At 44.2% G+C, this 16581-nt stretch overlaps 1 protein-coding gene and 1 pseudogene across 10 annotated transcripts in view; both read left to right on the top strand.

Moving 5' to 3' along the window:
* The window catches only part of BMPER (BMP binding endothelial regulator), a 247035-nt gene that overhangs the window by 12117 nt on the left and 218337 nt on the right, over positions 1–16581 (top strand). The gene's annotated exons all lie outside the window — the stretch shown is intronic.
* Positions 11004–16463, top strand: LOC135969765 (uncharacterized; annotated as a pseudogene).

Here is a 16581-nt window from a genome sequence, read left to right as displayed (position 1 = left end):
CTGGGACGATCTGGCTTCCACTTTCAAAAAGTCACAATGAAAAATGTCTCCCGATCCCTGGAGCTGGCATTCTCCAGTCATTTCCAGCCCCTTTTAGTGAGGCTAACTCTGAAATCTTGACACAAGCCTTCATGTTTATATTAGGTTTTGGATGTTAGCTCCCTTGGCTTCTGGGAGCTGACTCTGTTGAAAATTATGTTTTTCTTTTAAGGACAAAGGCCTTATTGTATGTACATGTCGTGTAGTGTAATGAGCTTTCTTTCTTTCTTTCTTTTTTTTTAATGTTAGGTAATGGGTGGTACTAACCTACGTCTGCCAAATGAGCAGTTCAAAGATCTGTAAACTGACGGGCAATTTTAAGGTTTCACGCAGGTAACTCAGCAAGAGAAAATGAGAGGGCGGGATGGGTGGCATCTTCACTGACCACAGCATGTCCCCCAAATGCCCTGCTTCAAGGGAATAGACGTAACAGGACTCTGAGCGAGGATCTGCAGATAAGTGATGGTACCCAGAGTCACTTCAAAGAGAAGGATGGAATACAAATAATGAAGATAATGATCATCCCGTTTTAACTTACAAAAACACGCCTTTCCAAAACATCTCTTGTATTCTTAGTCACATATATAGTATTTGACCAGACAGTTTTTCATGGTTGCTAATGCTGTCGGCATAGGCCAAGCACTTTAGTTTCAGACGCTGTGTGATCAGCTGGCCACTCTGGTGGCACTGCTGGCCTCTTTGACTGTGGGTGACCTCAGGAAGGTTATTTCTAGTAGGGACAGCTTGTCCCATGGAAAGGAGGTATGAAAACTCGAAGCTGCTCTTCCATTTCTTTGGGCCTCTGTAAGAGACATTTTTAGCATCTTTTATTTTATTTTATTTTATTTATTTATTTATTTATTTATTTATTTATTTATTTTTGTAGAGACAGGGTCTCACTATCACCAGGGCTGGTCTCAAACTCCCGGCCTCAAGCGATCCTCCTGCCTTGGCCTCCCAAAGTGCTGGGATTACATGAGTGAGCCACCACACCTGGCCAGCATCTTGATCTTAATTGCTTCCCCCTTTCTCCTTTTAAAAACCTATTTTCTGAGGTTCTTCTTTGAGGCATGTCTATGGACTGCAGCAGTAACATTAATGAATGACATTTTCATTCTTCGCCATGTTGATTGCTCCAGGTCTTATTAAAAGATGCTGGGGGATTCAGTTTCCATTATTTTCTAATTGAACAGAGCCATTTGTGCCAAGATACTAAAATTGCTCCCACTTTTCTCAGAGGGCAGAGGCTGCTCTGCATCAGTGGCCTGTGGGGTTTGCAGCTTCTGCCTCCAGTAAAGCCTGCCTCATTCTGTTCCTTTACCGCCCAGAAATTCATGAATTCCAGAGACACCCGCAGCCTGCTGGGTCTCTCCAGCTTTGTGGATTTATGGTGTAAAAGCAGTAGCATCAAGACATTCACATAGCCGTGTTTTTTTTGGTCTCGGGAGAACACTATTTTCCTGAATGAGAGAACATGAAAGATGAAGCAGATATTCTCCCACTTGGGAGCCACTATGCCAAAACAGTTAAGGTCTTGCCATGGGCTTGTGTTTATGCCCCTTGAGGGGAATGGGGCCCATTAGGCTTGAGTTGTGGTAATTTCCTGTTTTCAAGCACATGTGAAACAATGATTCTGATGCCCAGTGGGACCTACCAGAGGTCAGCTAGCTGCAGCTCCATTAGCACATAGATGAGGACCAGGATGAAATTCCTTGTCTCTTAGAGGTGACTCAGATCAGAAGTTGTGGAAGAGCTGGCTGTCAGGGAAGGGGGCAGGAATCTACCCTTTTTGTGCATCTCATTAGTCTGGGGTGGCTTCTGTTGGAGGAACCAGCCCTTTTCTCTCCCTGCTGGGATGTGCTGGAAATGCATGTACCAGATGGCGTTGCTTCCTTTTCATCCATGGGTGCATGTGTGTGTAGGGGAATTGTTAAAAACTGTGAATTTTTTTCTGTTTCATGTAAACCATATACTGACCAAGGGCAAAAAAAAATTTTCTTAAGTTACTTTGCATGCTAAAGGGTCATGTTATAGAAATCTGGAGTCCCCAGATTTTGGAGTTACGAAATTTTTGGTAGTTGTCTGACGTTGACCTATAGGAGCAGCAGTTTTATGTGGTTCAACCTAATGTATGCTTTGAGGACGTTTAGACTTTTGCAAGAGAGATATTTATCCTCTAGGTTATTGCAAGGGATACATTATCCTCCAGGTTATTGCAACGTAGCTGAATGAGGGGATATTTAAATTCAGTGAATTTGCACTGGGTTCATAAACTAAAGCCAAAATGTGGCGGCATAGTAAAATGCCTCTCAATCTGTGAACCTCCAACTCTGAATTAATGGGCTCTTCTGTATATCCTCAAGACCCCTCTGAGGGTGGTGGGGCAGTGGGGGAGGGAGGGGAGAAGCAGCACCCAGCTTAGGTGGGGAGCACATGGTAGGGGCTCTGCAGGAAATGTGGGAATGGCATTGCAGGACTGGAGTAGGCAAATGATTGATTGATGGTCATTAAACTCAGCACACATTTATTGAGCATTTATGTTAATAATATCCTGAGGCACTGCAAGACAGGAGCAAGGCTTCTTACATGAACAGAAGGGGATTAAATTATGGTTGAGATAGTTTTGAAGTTAGATGTCTTTTATTGCTTTAAAGTTCTTTGAAAATTGATTAACTTATGCAAGCCAGAGATATTAACTCTTGTTTGAAATATTCGATTAGTCAGAGCAACCTGTTAGTCCTTGACTGTGCTAGATTTTATAGGGTTATGTATCTGTGTACACACACACACACACACACACACATATATATACATATATATACGTATGTGTGTGTGTATTTATATAACATTTGGATAATGGTTTTAGTTTGGAAACTACCCTCTGTCATTAGAATCTTAGATGAAAGTGTGAATTAATGTGTGATGAAACTGATACTTGTATATATGTGCGGGGAGCCCATAGAATGAAGCCTGAACACTAGTGACAAGGGGTATGCAATTCTGTTGCCCGATGTGTTCCCTTCCCTGGGCCTCTGCCCCTTCTTCCCTCACACACTTCAGTTTGGCTACTTGTCTTCTCTCACACAGTTGTAGGTCGTTAACAAGTCAGTGGTTAGAATTTTGCCTTCAGCTTCGTCTGTTCTCCTACCAGGGGCCCAGCAGTGGTGGCTCTCAGATTTTAATATGTGTAAGAACCACCAGGGAATTTGCTAAAAAATGCAGATTTCCTGTGTCCTGGTCCAGAGATCCTGATGGAGTAGGTCTGGCTGGCTCCTATGCAGACCAGGGAAGCTCCATTTTTTTGTTTGTTTGAGATGGAGTCTTGCTCTATGACCCAGGCTGGAGTGCAGTGGTGTGGTCTCAGCTCATTGCAACCTCCATCTCCCAGGTTCAAGTGATACTCCTGCCTCAGCCTCCTGAGAAGCTGGGATTACAGATGCGTGCCACCATGCCTGGCTAATTTTTGTATTTTTAGTAGAGACGGGGTTTCACCACATTGGTCAGGCTGGTCTCAAGCTCCAGACCTTGTGATCTGTCCGCCTCAACCTCCCAAAGTGCTGGGATTACAGGCATGAGCCACTGTGCCTGGCCAGAAAGCTCCATTTTTAATAAACCCTTCCCGTGACTTTTATGCAGGGGCCAATTTTTGAAGCACTCTTTCCACCTGACATGTAATGGAAAGAGAAGGGTATATGAATATAAACATAAACATATGTTTATATTTAAATCTTGGTTAGGTACAGTTGAAATTCTGTTATTGGTATAAAACTTGATAATAGATCAACTATCGTTTACATAATGTTGCTTTCGTGGAACTTTTACACAATTTTCTTGCACATTAGCTATCTTTATTGAAGTGTTCTTTTCCTACTCATGTCATCTTTATCAAACCTCCTTTAGTCACCCAATCAGAATGAACTCACTTGTTCCTTGAAGACTTTATATTGGTCACTTTTTATTATAACCCTTACTCCTCTCTCCTCTACATTTTTATTAACTAGTTACATGACTTTCTCTTCTACTGGACTTGAAGCTTCTTCAGGGTAGGAATAGCATCTAATTTTTCTCATGATCAAAACATCTAGAACAGCGCCTTGCAGACTTTAAATCTTAATAGATATTTTGCGAACAAACACTATTCATAAGCTGGGGACAGTCCAAAGTTCATTTTCCTCAAAGACAGCCTGTGAGGTAGGGCCGGCATTCTTAAGAAACCAGTTTCATAGTTGAGCTCATTAAGGCTCAGAAAAGGAAAAGCAAGGCGAAAGTCCCACCACAATCAGCGAGAGTTGGAACTGCAATTCAAGTACCAGATTCCTGTCCCATCCGGGGCAGACTCCGCAGAGCTCTCTTTCAGAGAATGTCACCTAACCACAAGGGTTGAGAGAATACCCCCTGGGGTCAGTGAGAGAGACCCAGCAAATAGCTTCCCTGGGGATTATGTTTTAACAGTCCTTGCAGTCCAGTTAGGTAAGGTCCTGCCTGGCGCCTTTGGGTGGGAGAGGCTGACCCGCTGGGCTGCTGCCAGTCTCTTCATGGGATAGATTCCCACAGGGATACACTCTGTTTCCTGTGGTCTTTCTGGGATGGGTAGCAGCTGCAGGACGAAGCTGACATGACGTTATGTTTGTTGCTTCTTCAGCATGAGCCAACTAGATGGAGCAATCTGACACAAAACCCAGGGTTTTATGACTGACCTAGTGGGATCCAGCCGCATCTGGAGGAACCAGCCGCAAACAACGCAGAGTTGAGGGCCAGGTGAAGCGGGATCCAGCTCCCCACTTCACCCCAAAGTGACTCCTCAAAACCTCTGCAAGAAGCTGTTTCCTTCAGCTGGCAACTTAGAGCCAGCAGGTTTCTTCCTTGCGCAGAATAAAGCCATTCTGGGAAATCTTAGTTTTCTTCTCTCCCTTTTGCTGACCTGTTTGTGCCCACACCTTTCTTTCCCTGCTGAGGGAGAGTGTAAAGTCAAGTTGACCAGGCTCTGATTCCCATCACCTTCACGGAATTCTGGTCATGTTGCTGGACAATTTCCCATACTTTAAATGGGAATCCTTTAAACCTTTTTTTTTTTTTTTTAAATTAGCCTGGCATTCCATTGTTCCAGGGATTCATCTCCATCCTTATTATTTTTTACCATGTTATTTTCTTTCTTTGTCATTAGCGCAGAAATTCCATGATGTCACCATTCCCCAAGTTTCGTGTCTAGTTTTTCTCAGTCTCAGCTTTTAATTCTTGAGTTCAGCCCGATACTGAAATGTACAAAAGGCATTACAGTGGGCTGGCTGTTCCTCCTCCACGCAGCATGGCTCAGACATTTGTAGGGACGAGCTTGTCCAACTCACCTTATTTTGTTGTTGTTCTGTTTTGTTTTGTGTTAGGCTTTTAGAATCCCGAGGTCGTGGTTTTTAGTTTCCGTCTCTAGTGATAAGCAGAAAAGAGGGATGAGGAAGGGGCTTTACTGGCCCAACCAGAAACAGAAACTAAGAACCCATGACTGTATTCTCTCCCTTGGACACCTCTCAGTGTGCCACGTGGAACTGCTCTCTAGGCAAAACTGGATGATCTGGTGGACAGCTGGTGGAGACCCATCTGTGATCTTGATCAAAGGCTCAAGAGAAGGATTGCTGGGGTGAGCTAACGGGCCAGCTTGGAGCAGTGTCAAGTGTTCAGGTGGGGGTTAGTAAATATTTTTTTTACTAATGATGATGTGCTGATATAATTTAGCCTGGTGAAGATGATGCCCAGGGGAGACTTTAACAGCCTTCTAATATGTGGGAAGGAAATCTTATGTGGAAAGTACAGAGAGGAGTACTAATCCCAAAATTGCAACACATTGCTAGCTTGTTTCTCCACTGACCTCTGTCTCATACTCGCTTCCAGAGTGAGTCCCAAGATGGTTGTGGGGTCTTGGCTTCTCTACTTCTTGGCCAGTGCCTGCCTGTATGTGTAGACTCTTCCCTAGATCCTGGATCCTAGTCACCCTGCTGTAGATGAGTATCATGGTCCCAGCATTGAGCCATATTTTTTGGCATGAGACATTAAAAGAGGCCTCTGACTGGACTCTGTTCACTTCCAGGCTATGGCTTCAGGACTCCGTATAACAGAGAAGAAAAACTTAAGTTGAGATATTTTCTGTCTCCCTTTCTTTCTATTACTACCAAGTGTTTAATGTCCCCGCCCCCTCCCCCCACCTGCCACACACGCCCATCTGCAATACTCACCCAGCCTTTGGTCACTAAGCTGTAGTGGGTTTGTGCCCTCTTGGGTGGGAACATTGGTCCTAGACCTTTTCCCTGGAATTCTTAGCTCTTCTAGCCAACCAGAATTTTCCTAAACTTAAATCAAATCAGTTTTCCTCTGAGATGCAGGTTGGCAGGTGTGATAATTAGTAGTAGTGGGAGTAAGGAGTGGGCAGCAGTGGTCTAGGCAGCCTCTCTTGTGAGCCTCAAATAGTGGGTAGCAACCCTCCCATCCTGGGGTATCTTGGTTGCTAAAACACCTGGCAGAGTGGCAGGTGCTGATAGAAGGTGACCTCTGGTGGTCACTGAATTAATGTAATGATCACAGCTAGGGTAACTTACAGTTGTCTATGCACACATTTGTGTGTCTTTGTGGGTAAGGACTCATACATACGGCGCTCTCTCAGCGTTTGTGTGATGGACTTATAAGAATTCTGTTTTATTGGCTTATTTTTCTTTTTGGTGGATCTTCCTTATCTTTTCAAACTTTAAATATTGGAGGGTCCCAGGATTCAGCCAAGACGTTTTCTCTGTTTATATTCATACCCTAAGCAATTTTATACCGATCCATGGCCCAAAACCACCGGTATGCTGATAGTTTCCACATTTATGTTCCCACACCCCACCTCCAGTCCAGCTGCATCTGTCCACATGTCTACCTGGTGTCTCCACGTGGATGTTGAGTAGGCATCTCAAACTGAAAATGGCCTGAATGAGCTCTCCTTTGTCACCACTCCTTAAACTTAGTTTGTTCCAGCCAGTGACATCAGCTGCATGGATCCATTTTTTAGGCCATCCATCAACCATGGGGTCCTGGATTCCTCTTTCTCTTGCATCCCAGGTTCAATTCATTAGCAGCTCTTGTCAGTATAGTCTTGAAAATATGTTGGATTATTTCTAACTACCTGTTACTGCTGTTGACTTCGGACAATATGTTATCAAGCAGTGACCATTTGAAAGTATACAAATTATTTGACTTACTTGAGCAAAATCTTCCCGTGGCTTCTCATCTCACCCAGAATCCAGTTTGAAGAGTAACCATGGCCTACACAGACCTGCACGGTGCGGCTCCAGACGCTATCTTGGCCTCAGCTCACAAAGCACCCTCCCCTCTCACTGTGCTCCAGCTGCGCACTGGGCTCCTCCTCACTCCTACAGGATACCTAACCCCCTCTCCACTGGGGTTTTGTTCTTTCCTGTGCCTGGAGCACACATATCCAATATATTTACGTATTCTCCACCGAGGTATAGGAGTAAATGTCTTCTTATTAGAGGGTCTTTTCCTTTTTTTTTTTTTTTTTTTTGAGACGGAGTCTTGCTCTGTCATCCAGGCTGGAGTGCAATGGCACAATCTTGACTCACTGCAACCTCTGCCTCCCGGGCTCAAGTGATTCTCCTGCCTCAGCCTCCCGAGTAGCTGGGATTACAGGCACACGCCACCAGCTAATTTTTGTATTTTCAGTAGAGACGGGGTTTCACCATGTTGCCCAGGCTGGTCTTGAACTCCTAACCTCAGGTGATCCACCTGCCTCTGCCTCCCAAAGTGCTGGGATTACAGGGGTGAGCCACTGCACCCAGCCTAAAGGGTCTTTTTCTGATCACTGTCCCCAACAGCCTCACACCTTGTCATTCTGTTCCCTTGTCCCGCTTCATTTTCTCAGAGCCCTCTGCAGTGCCCGTGAGATCCTGCTGCTGGAACGTCAGTTCTGTGAGGACACGGCCCTCCCATGTTCATTTATACCCTCCATACCTGGGACAATGCTGGGCTCATTCAGAGCATATTTGTTGGGCGAATTCATCTGTGCCACTGAGTTTAATTTTTTGATTTGGCAATTGGAAGATCTAACTATTTCTCTTCCCCAAAATAAATGATGAACTTTTCTTTCTACTCCAAACTTTGCTTCTTCTGTCACGATGACTTGCCCTTTTCGTAGCTTACATTATTGTGGGTATCATGTTTGATGGTGCGAAAACTAAACAAATCCACTGAAAGATGAAAAGTTGTCTCCAATGAGCACTAATGCTATCATAACAAAACTGTGCAATGAGCAATATCATTCTAGAATAAAATTCTTTCCTATAGAAAACCGTTTTTGAAAAATAGATATTACCACTCATGGTGGACTTGGCAGCGTGGTAATTATTAGTTTTAGAATGTAAGTTAAATTCCAGTATGTTATGTTTTATATTTTACCTAAAACATAGATGAAAGACTAGCAAAGTATGTTAAATATTACAGTTTCATAGAGCAAGAAAATCATGGCACAAGATAAGCACCCCTTATTTTCCTGTGATATATGTGAAACAAACTGTTCTACTCAAAAATACCAAGTGAGGTTGCTACACTTCACTTGGAGTGCACTGGAATGTCATCATAGAAGAAGATTCATTTGTGAATTGTCAGTTCCAAAATGCTGACAGATGTAGGTCAAATTCTGTCTCAGTGAGATAATTGTATAACATAACTTTGTAAAGGCTCATTTCAGTGGGCCACGTAGTGTCTAAAGAACCAAGAGACTTTGGATGATTTTTAGGAGTTTGTGGCAGTGGAATTTGGTCAAAACTAACTGTTCCCACCTCACTTCTGAGCTTCTCTGAGCTGGTAACCGGCACTTCTTGCCCCTCGTGTTGCAACATGGGAGGTGCCTGTGCTGTGTTTATGCTTTAGTCTCTCTCCCTCTTGGATTGTAAGCTCTTCTAGGGCAGAAGATGTGTCTGATTCATATTTTCTGTTCCCATCAAAACCTGGCATAGTGCCTGGCCTGCCGCAGGGGCTCAAAAATATTAGTTAAACAGATTTGTGGATTTTTGGTCAGATAGATCTGAAATCTGCAGTGATTAACCTGCAGAAAAATCCAAGTTTATAGCCCCAATGCCACATGTTTCTAATAGCCGTTTGTTTTTCTGCAGATACTTTTGCCTTATTTTAGATATGTGAAAGCTTCTGGAAGCTGTTTTTTGATGGAACGCTTGTTAAAATTAATGATTAAGGATTCTAATTATGGTTGATATTTTCCTTTTAAAAATGGGCACATGCTGTGAATCCCTTCAGCAACGTTTATGTTGATAATGTTTTGTGTGTAATTGACCACTCTCGTTTCTTTATAACACCTTAATCTCAGAAAGGGATTATTTGCAAATCTGGCTTTCTTTGATGGTTTAATGAGTTTGCAAATGGACACTAGTGGATTAAAATTACATTCTAAACCAAGGAAATAAATCTGTGGCTTCTCCAGTGTTCTTCTGACATCTGCATGTGACCCTTGGGAAAGCTTTGGTGAAGAGAACACAGTGCTAATGGCCTTCGTGAATGAGTCAGACAAACCTTAGCTCACAGAATTGCCTTCATATGGGGGATGCTGTCCGAGGCTGACATATTCAGTTCTGCAAACTTCTAGCCAGCTAGAGAGCTCCTATTCTCTTGCTTCCCTACCTGACGTTACTTGGGCTAACTGGACAACCTCTGTAGTTGGCACCAATATAAATACAACCTGGGAGCAGAGATCTTTCCAGCAACTGAGGTGTCACCCTGTTCTTACTGTTACCCGGAGGGAGGACTACAGGATCCAGCTCTAAAGCTGATTGGCTTTTCGTCCCTGGGGTACCTTTGAAAGGCTCTGTGATTGCCGGTGGTTGGGGTCAATTGTGCAGATGTCTTTAAGAGTGTCTCACTGGTGACCAGAAAGTTACTTTGTCAAAATGACAGATGGGCTGTGAGCGGCTCCTCCGCCCTGCCTATTCCCATGGATGTCAGCTCCATTTACTTGTCAACATCAAGTATTTTTGTAACTCCTAACAGCACGCGGGCTTTCACGGGGCAATCCATGAAAAATCTGTTTCATTGGCTCTGTGGCTTGTTGTTGACCCACAGGAATGAGGGACACCTGAGGACCTGGTGGGTTCACTGTAGGTACGTGATCCAGGAAGGAGACATGTGCTGACTTGTGACAAGAGTGACAACCTTCCAGGGCTGGCCTCACAAAGAAGTGGTTTTGCCACCACCAATTGCCAAGGGAATCTAAGACATTTGGTTTCTGTGTTTTGTACGTGCTCACTCTTCTTCTACCCTTGACAGAGTCATTTCTGTGCACATTTAATTTTTTTTTGTTTGTTTTTTTGAGACGGAGTCTCACTCTGTCTTCCAGGCTGGAGTGTAGTGGCGCCATCTCGGCTCACTGCAAGCTCCGCCTCCCAGATTCACGCCATTCTCCTGCTTCAGCCTCCCTAGTAGCTGGGACTACAGGCACCCGCCACCACGCCCGGCTAATTTTTTGTACTTTTGGTAAAGACGGGGTTTCACCGTGTTAGCCAGGATGGTCTCGAACTCCTGACCTTGTGATCCGCCTTCCTCGGCCACCCAAAGTGCTGGGAGTACAGGCATGAGCTACCACGCCCGGCCTTCTGTGCATATTTAAAAGGCCCATTGAGTCATCTGTCTTTTGATACCAGACAGCCCAACTTCCTATATTGCAGTAAGTCAAGAAAGGGGCTGTCAAAATAATATCTCCAGCTATCACCTTCTTTAATGTCAGGTCTCACGCTTTCCTATGGAGTTACCTAATTTTATTACCACTTTTAAACTCTTTACTCCCACTCCCCACTCTCTCCAAAACCCCCACCAACCTGGCCAGAAGATTCTGCACTGTCCCTCTGGGACTGGAAAGCCCCACTAATGCCTTCTGAGCCCCGGATCCTACAGGTACTTGGAGTTGGACCCCGAAAATGTGGTTTGTCATCTTCTACCTACTTCAAAAGAACTCACCAGAAAGGTATAAAAGTATTCATAGAATTTCATCGCCCCTTTCTTTTCTGTTTTCCTTTTGGGCAGAGGAAGAAGCAGATTTATTATTCGTCATGTGCTGAAGGGCGCCCAGCAGTGTAAAATAACCAGAGGTGTTGAAGAGGCAGCCGGGCCTCCTGCGTGTAAAGCCGCACTGCTTTGCAGGGCTTCCTTCTCCCTCACCCCTGGCCTGCAAATTCTTCCCAGGAGTTTTTTGGAAGTGTTCTCTGCAGCACCCACCCCATCCCACATCCCAGCTGTTGGAGTCCCTTCTGTTAGGAAGAGAGAAGGGTTGACTGAGGCATTTGGGCCAAACAAAGGCAGGACGCCACCATGATCCCTCTCGGTTCACACACCTGGCAGAGTGAGATGCCACCTCCCTGTTGGTTTTTTGGTTTGCTCTTGGGAACTGAGCACGGTGGCAGAGCTGCGTCTGTGGCAGGGCCCGTGGGGCTTGATCCCTGGCTCTGTGTGTTCCCTCCATTCCTGTTACACCAATGTGCTGTTGCCAGCAGACCCTTTGCTTATACGACGTGCAGTCTAAATAAAAAGCAGGCAGTGCTACTCTCTTTTGGGCTACTATTTTTATTTGGTGGTTGTTTTTTTGTGTTCTGCCATCCCTAATGTTTTGGTTCTATTTCAAAATATGATTAAACAGAATGAGGAGCCGTTTGACACTGCCCTGTTTTAAATCAGACTTCTACTTGAGCAGCCGGGACACTCTAATGGACTGTGTTTCTTTGTTCTGTGAGTTTCTTGAAAAAGCCAAAAAAAAAAAAAAAAAAAAAAGAGCCAGACCTAAACCCTTAAACAGAATAGGACCCAAAACAATCCCTCCAACAAACTAAAACCCATTAAAAAAATGGAAATGTTAGGTAACATAAATATCAAAAGGGCCTCCTTATTAATCCCCCATTGCCTCTGCTGGCACGTGTCATATTTTCAAGGTATGGGATCAGGAGAACACTGTCATTTAGTGATGTATTAGGGCCATATATCATCAGAACATCGTCTTTGTAGGGGATATGGGTACTAAAAGACACGATTCTGGCCAGACAGAACCGCAGGGGGTCTTACTTCTTTCCTCCACCCCCTTGCCTTTTTCTTTAATCTCCCTCTGTTTTGTGTTGCAGAGAAGTGAATTTCTTCATGGGATATGACTTGTTGCAAAATAATCGGGGGGCCCCAGTGGGCTTCATAAAGTCTTTTTAAATGGCTGGGCTTCAAGGGCAGCTTTGTTCGGGGTTTGCACTGTGAGCTGGGCTGGAGGAGGCGGTTTTGCCAGGGCCTGGGTCTCTGGGGTAAAGACTCGTTGAGCCTAGACGGGAGGGAAAAAGAATAACACTCCCAGATGGAGTGCAATGAATTGCGTGATGTTCTTGCAAGACAGTTTAACATTAAGTCTCCAAAATTACGGCCGTGAGATGCTGCAAGTCTCCCAGGAGAGTACACCCTTCTGCTCAAATCAAAGAAGAAATGAGAGAACTGGGCAGGTTCGGGTCCAGGTTTTGGTCAGCCTTGCAAAGGACCAGGCACTCAGAGACTGGGACTTGTTTTGAGTTTTTAAGTCAGAGACTTAATCTGTCTTTCCTAAAAGGCACTATTTTTACTTGTGTGTTCAAAATGCAACCGTAAAGCACCAAGGTTTATAAAGGTCTGAGAATGGGGTGCTTAACAAAGGCAAACATTTAAATTCTTAGCTGCAAGGGGAAGGTGGCTCACTTAGCCTCTAAATGAAGCTGTATAGCATAGTGATGAAATCATAGGATTTGATATCAGAGTCCTGGGTTTGAACCTCTGCCCTGGCCAGCTATGTAAACCTGGGTGAGCCATTTAACCTCTCCGTGCCTCAGTTTACTTACCTGTAAGATGGGGTGGGAGGTAAATCAGTACCTTCTTCAGGCTTGTTTGCAAGGGTTAAATGACAAAATACACAAAACATATTCAGCATGGAGGGGCATATAATAGATTTTCTATAAATGTCAGGTGTTATTCTTCTTAATAGTTCAGCAACCTGCCTGGAAAACAGTATGTTACTTCATTGTTTGGTTAGAGATGGATCAGCTTTGTTTGTGGCCCTGACTATGGAAGGGATTTGCAAAAGCAGTGGAGGTTGGGGTTGCAGAAAGGTCTGGAAATGCCGCTTTATGTTAAAGGCGTGAGGTATATTGTGCAAAGGCTACAGTTGACACCTCCCATCTCTTGGACTAAACTCAGTTGGGAAAGAAGTCTTGGAGGAAACCACTTATTTCATCTGGGGAGTTTGGGTCCTTTTCCCTTTCAGCTTCATGTTCTTCATCTTAGAAATGGATTTCTTCATGTTTTCTTTCTATTTTTTTCCCAAGTTCTGTTGAGTTGAGAGACATGACCCAGAGCCTTGGACTTGTACACTTACGGTTTGTGGCTGACCAAACTGCCTTTTATTTTTTTCTTCCAGATATTTCTATGTAAGAGTTATAAGGAAGTCAATTTTACTATCAGTAATGAAGAATGAACAAGCAAAAGCTTAATTAAAGTAATAAATTATCAATCAATTTTAATACTGCCATTGGCAACCACTGGGCTATCTCAGGGCCCCCCTACCCATGCTCCATTATTATTTTCCGAGAGACTGAGAACAGATTTTGTCCAAAGGGGACAGGCTGGAGCAGGTACAAGCTTGCATTCTCTCCTCTGTGAGTTCATGCTCACTTGCTCAGGATTTCCCCTGACCGAATGTTCTAGAGAGGTCATCACTTCATTTTACCATTTCCAATGATCAGAACTGCTGATAAACAGTGAAATCTCACTGGGTGCAGTGGCTCACAGCTATAATCCCAGCACTTTGGGAGGCTGAGGTGGAGGATCGCTTGAACCCAGGAGTTTGAGACCAGACTGGGAAACATAGTGAGGCCTTGTCTCTACAAATAAATAAAAATAAAAATAAATTAGCCAGGAGTGGTGTTGCATTCCTGTAGTCCCAGCTACTTCTGGAGGCTGAGATGGGAGATCGTTTGACTTTGGGAGGTTGAGGCTGCAGTGAGCCATGATTGTGCCACTGCATTCCAACCTGGGTGATGGAGCAAGACCCTGTCTCAAAGAAAAGCAATGAAATCTGGCCCCTTTGGGTCTTTGGTTGCTGCCAACACACTTCTTTTTTCAGCTTTTGTTTCCATCTCTTCATTCTAGAACCTTGAAGGCTTTAAGTCTGGTCTGCTTGCCCAAGTCCTGGGTAATCCCTTCCTTCCATGGCACCTTTCATAGGTTACCTCGTACCAGGTGGCCTGTCCAGAAAATCTGCAGACTAGCTTAACTTACATACTAGTCTATTTCTAAAATCTCAACAGCTTATTGGAGCTAACCTAATTTGGATATGACACTCCTGTACATTTTAGTGCTGTGCGCCTTACAAACTAACCTTCCCAGCTGGTCCCATAAGCCAGGCTGGGAATTGGGTTCTGTTCCTGGGTTCACTGCTAGCTGCCTCTTTGAGGGATCTGAGACAGCCTCATTGTGTGCCATTTCTCCATCTGCAAATCTTAATAAACCTGTGAGGATTAATGAAATAATGTCTACAGAGATCTTTAGAAGAAAGTGCTATGTAAACCTGAAGTATTATTCTTCTGTTTATGAGAAGTGGTATAATAGTGCCTGGGAGAAATCGTGACCTGTGTTCAAAAGTGCTAAAAATTTTCCTTTGGCTCTTTGAGATCTGGAATTGGGTTACAATGGGGATACTTCAAGGGAAGTTGATCTCTTTGACTTCATACATAGAGAGACTAGAAATTCCAATGAGAATATACACGCTGATGTGGGATCAGCTTCCCCTGCTCCCTCCTCCTTGGGACACTTGAAACAAGACATCCATATTCCTAACAACAAATTCCTATTTGAGCCATCTTGAGACTCTCCACATGGAACACCATTGTGTAAATTCTCTGATAATAAAAATTTGAGTAAGCATCAAAGTGTCCTATTTGTGCTCAGCAACGATGATGGCTTTTGAATCAAGGTGAAGTTCTCTTTCGTGCTTCTCACTGTGCCAGAAGTCACACCGTAGTGTTTGTGTGATCTGCTGATGTCTGTTGTCTTATTTTCCCCAAGAGCTTGTAGGTTTCTGGAGACTAGGAACCTTGCTGCATGATTTCTGCCTCTCTCCCGCAGCACTGAGTATAGTGATACATGTGCCAAGGCTTTGTTTTTCAGCTTTGAAGCCTCCATTGCTAAGCAACTTTTCCTCTCAGAGTCGCCAGGGTGGGGCATCTATCCCAAGAAATTGGCTATTTGGGATGAATGTGGGTCTATCCCCAGGGATATTTGTATTTTGGTGGAGAATTCTTGAAGGTAGCAAAATCTGTAAGCTCTTCCCCAAAAAAGACTACCACGATGGAATAACGGGACTCTGCCGCTTCCTGGCCCATGTGCTTCATTGACATATTGAGTATTGTTCACTCGGGCAGAAAAAAATACCACAACCTCACAGCCTTCTTGGTTTCCTGAAAAAGGATCTGTCACTTTGAATTTGCTAGTTTGCCAAATGACAGCTGTTTGCTTCCCAGGCAGGCTTTGCTGTCATCAGAGACAGGGATGGAGGGAAAATAATGCCATCATCTAGGGGAAGGGTCTTGTGTGAATCTGCCACCTTCACAGCATGGCTGACCAAATGGACGATCAGCAGGCAGGCACGAGGTCTTTTCATTTGCACTCTTATTTCGAGAGATTTGTGATGGTGTTTCATAGTCTAAAAATAAAGGATCTGCCAGCAGACACGTCTCCCTCCACTACCCTCATCATACTAGCTGCTGTATTTTCCTCTTCAGATTTTGATTATTTTTTATTATAAATGAAAGGTCAAAGAATACTTTTCGTATTCCATAATAGGATTGGTTCTGGAAGAATCTTTGAAAAAAAAATACGTTCAAGACATTGGGGCTTGGAATAGAACAGAAGCATCTCAAAAGCGTGTTTTTCTGGTCGAGGAAAGCACACAGGAACGTTTCACGGCGGTGCTCTGCTATCTTCTCTCTACACCTCCGCCCTATGCTCATGGGAAAGTTCATGTCCCTCGCCACCAGACACTGGGAAATACTCCCAAGGCGGCGCTGGCGGTCTCAGGGCTGCAATTCCTGAGACCGGGCACTCTGTGCTGCCATCTCGTGGCAGATCTCAGACACAGCAAGCTGACTGCCGGAATCCTGTTTGAACTTGGCTTGCGGCAGGAGCTGTGGTTTGGCTCACATCCTTATAGAGCTTTGTTGCCAGTCATGTTGATTTTTAAAAAATGTTTTACTCCCTATGCCCCCCTTTTAGTTTTTCATGTTGGCCCTTCATTTAATGTGCCTCCAGAGGCTACGTTTTGGGTTTTGATGTATTTGATCAATGTTAGAGAATCGGTTAACTATCTTCCTTAAAGGAGGCAGTAATGCAGACAGACACTTTTGACAACAGGTAGACCGCTGGCTGGCAACCTTAGAAAGAGGGACTCACGGGAGACTGAGAATGAAAGATGCGGTGGGGTTTATTGCTCTTATTCATTGGTTA

This window comes from Macaca fascicularis, chromosome 3 (genome assembly GCF_037993035.2).
Source record: "Macaca fascicularis isolate 582-1 chromosome 3, T2T-MFA8v1.1".
Lineage (NCBI taxonomy): Eukaryota > Metazoa > Chordata > Mammalia > Primates > Cercopithecidae > Macaca > Macaca fascicularis.
Note: the sequence above shows the minus strand (reverse complement) of the source record. Positions and strands in the feature narration are given on the sequence as shown.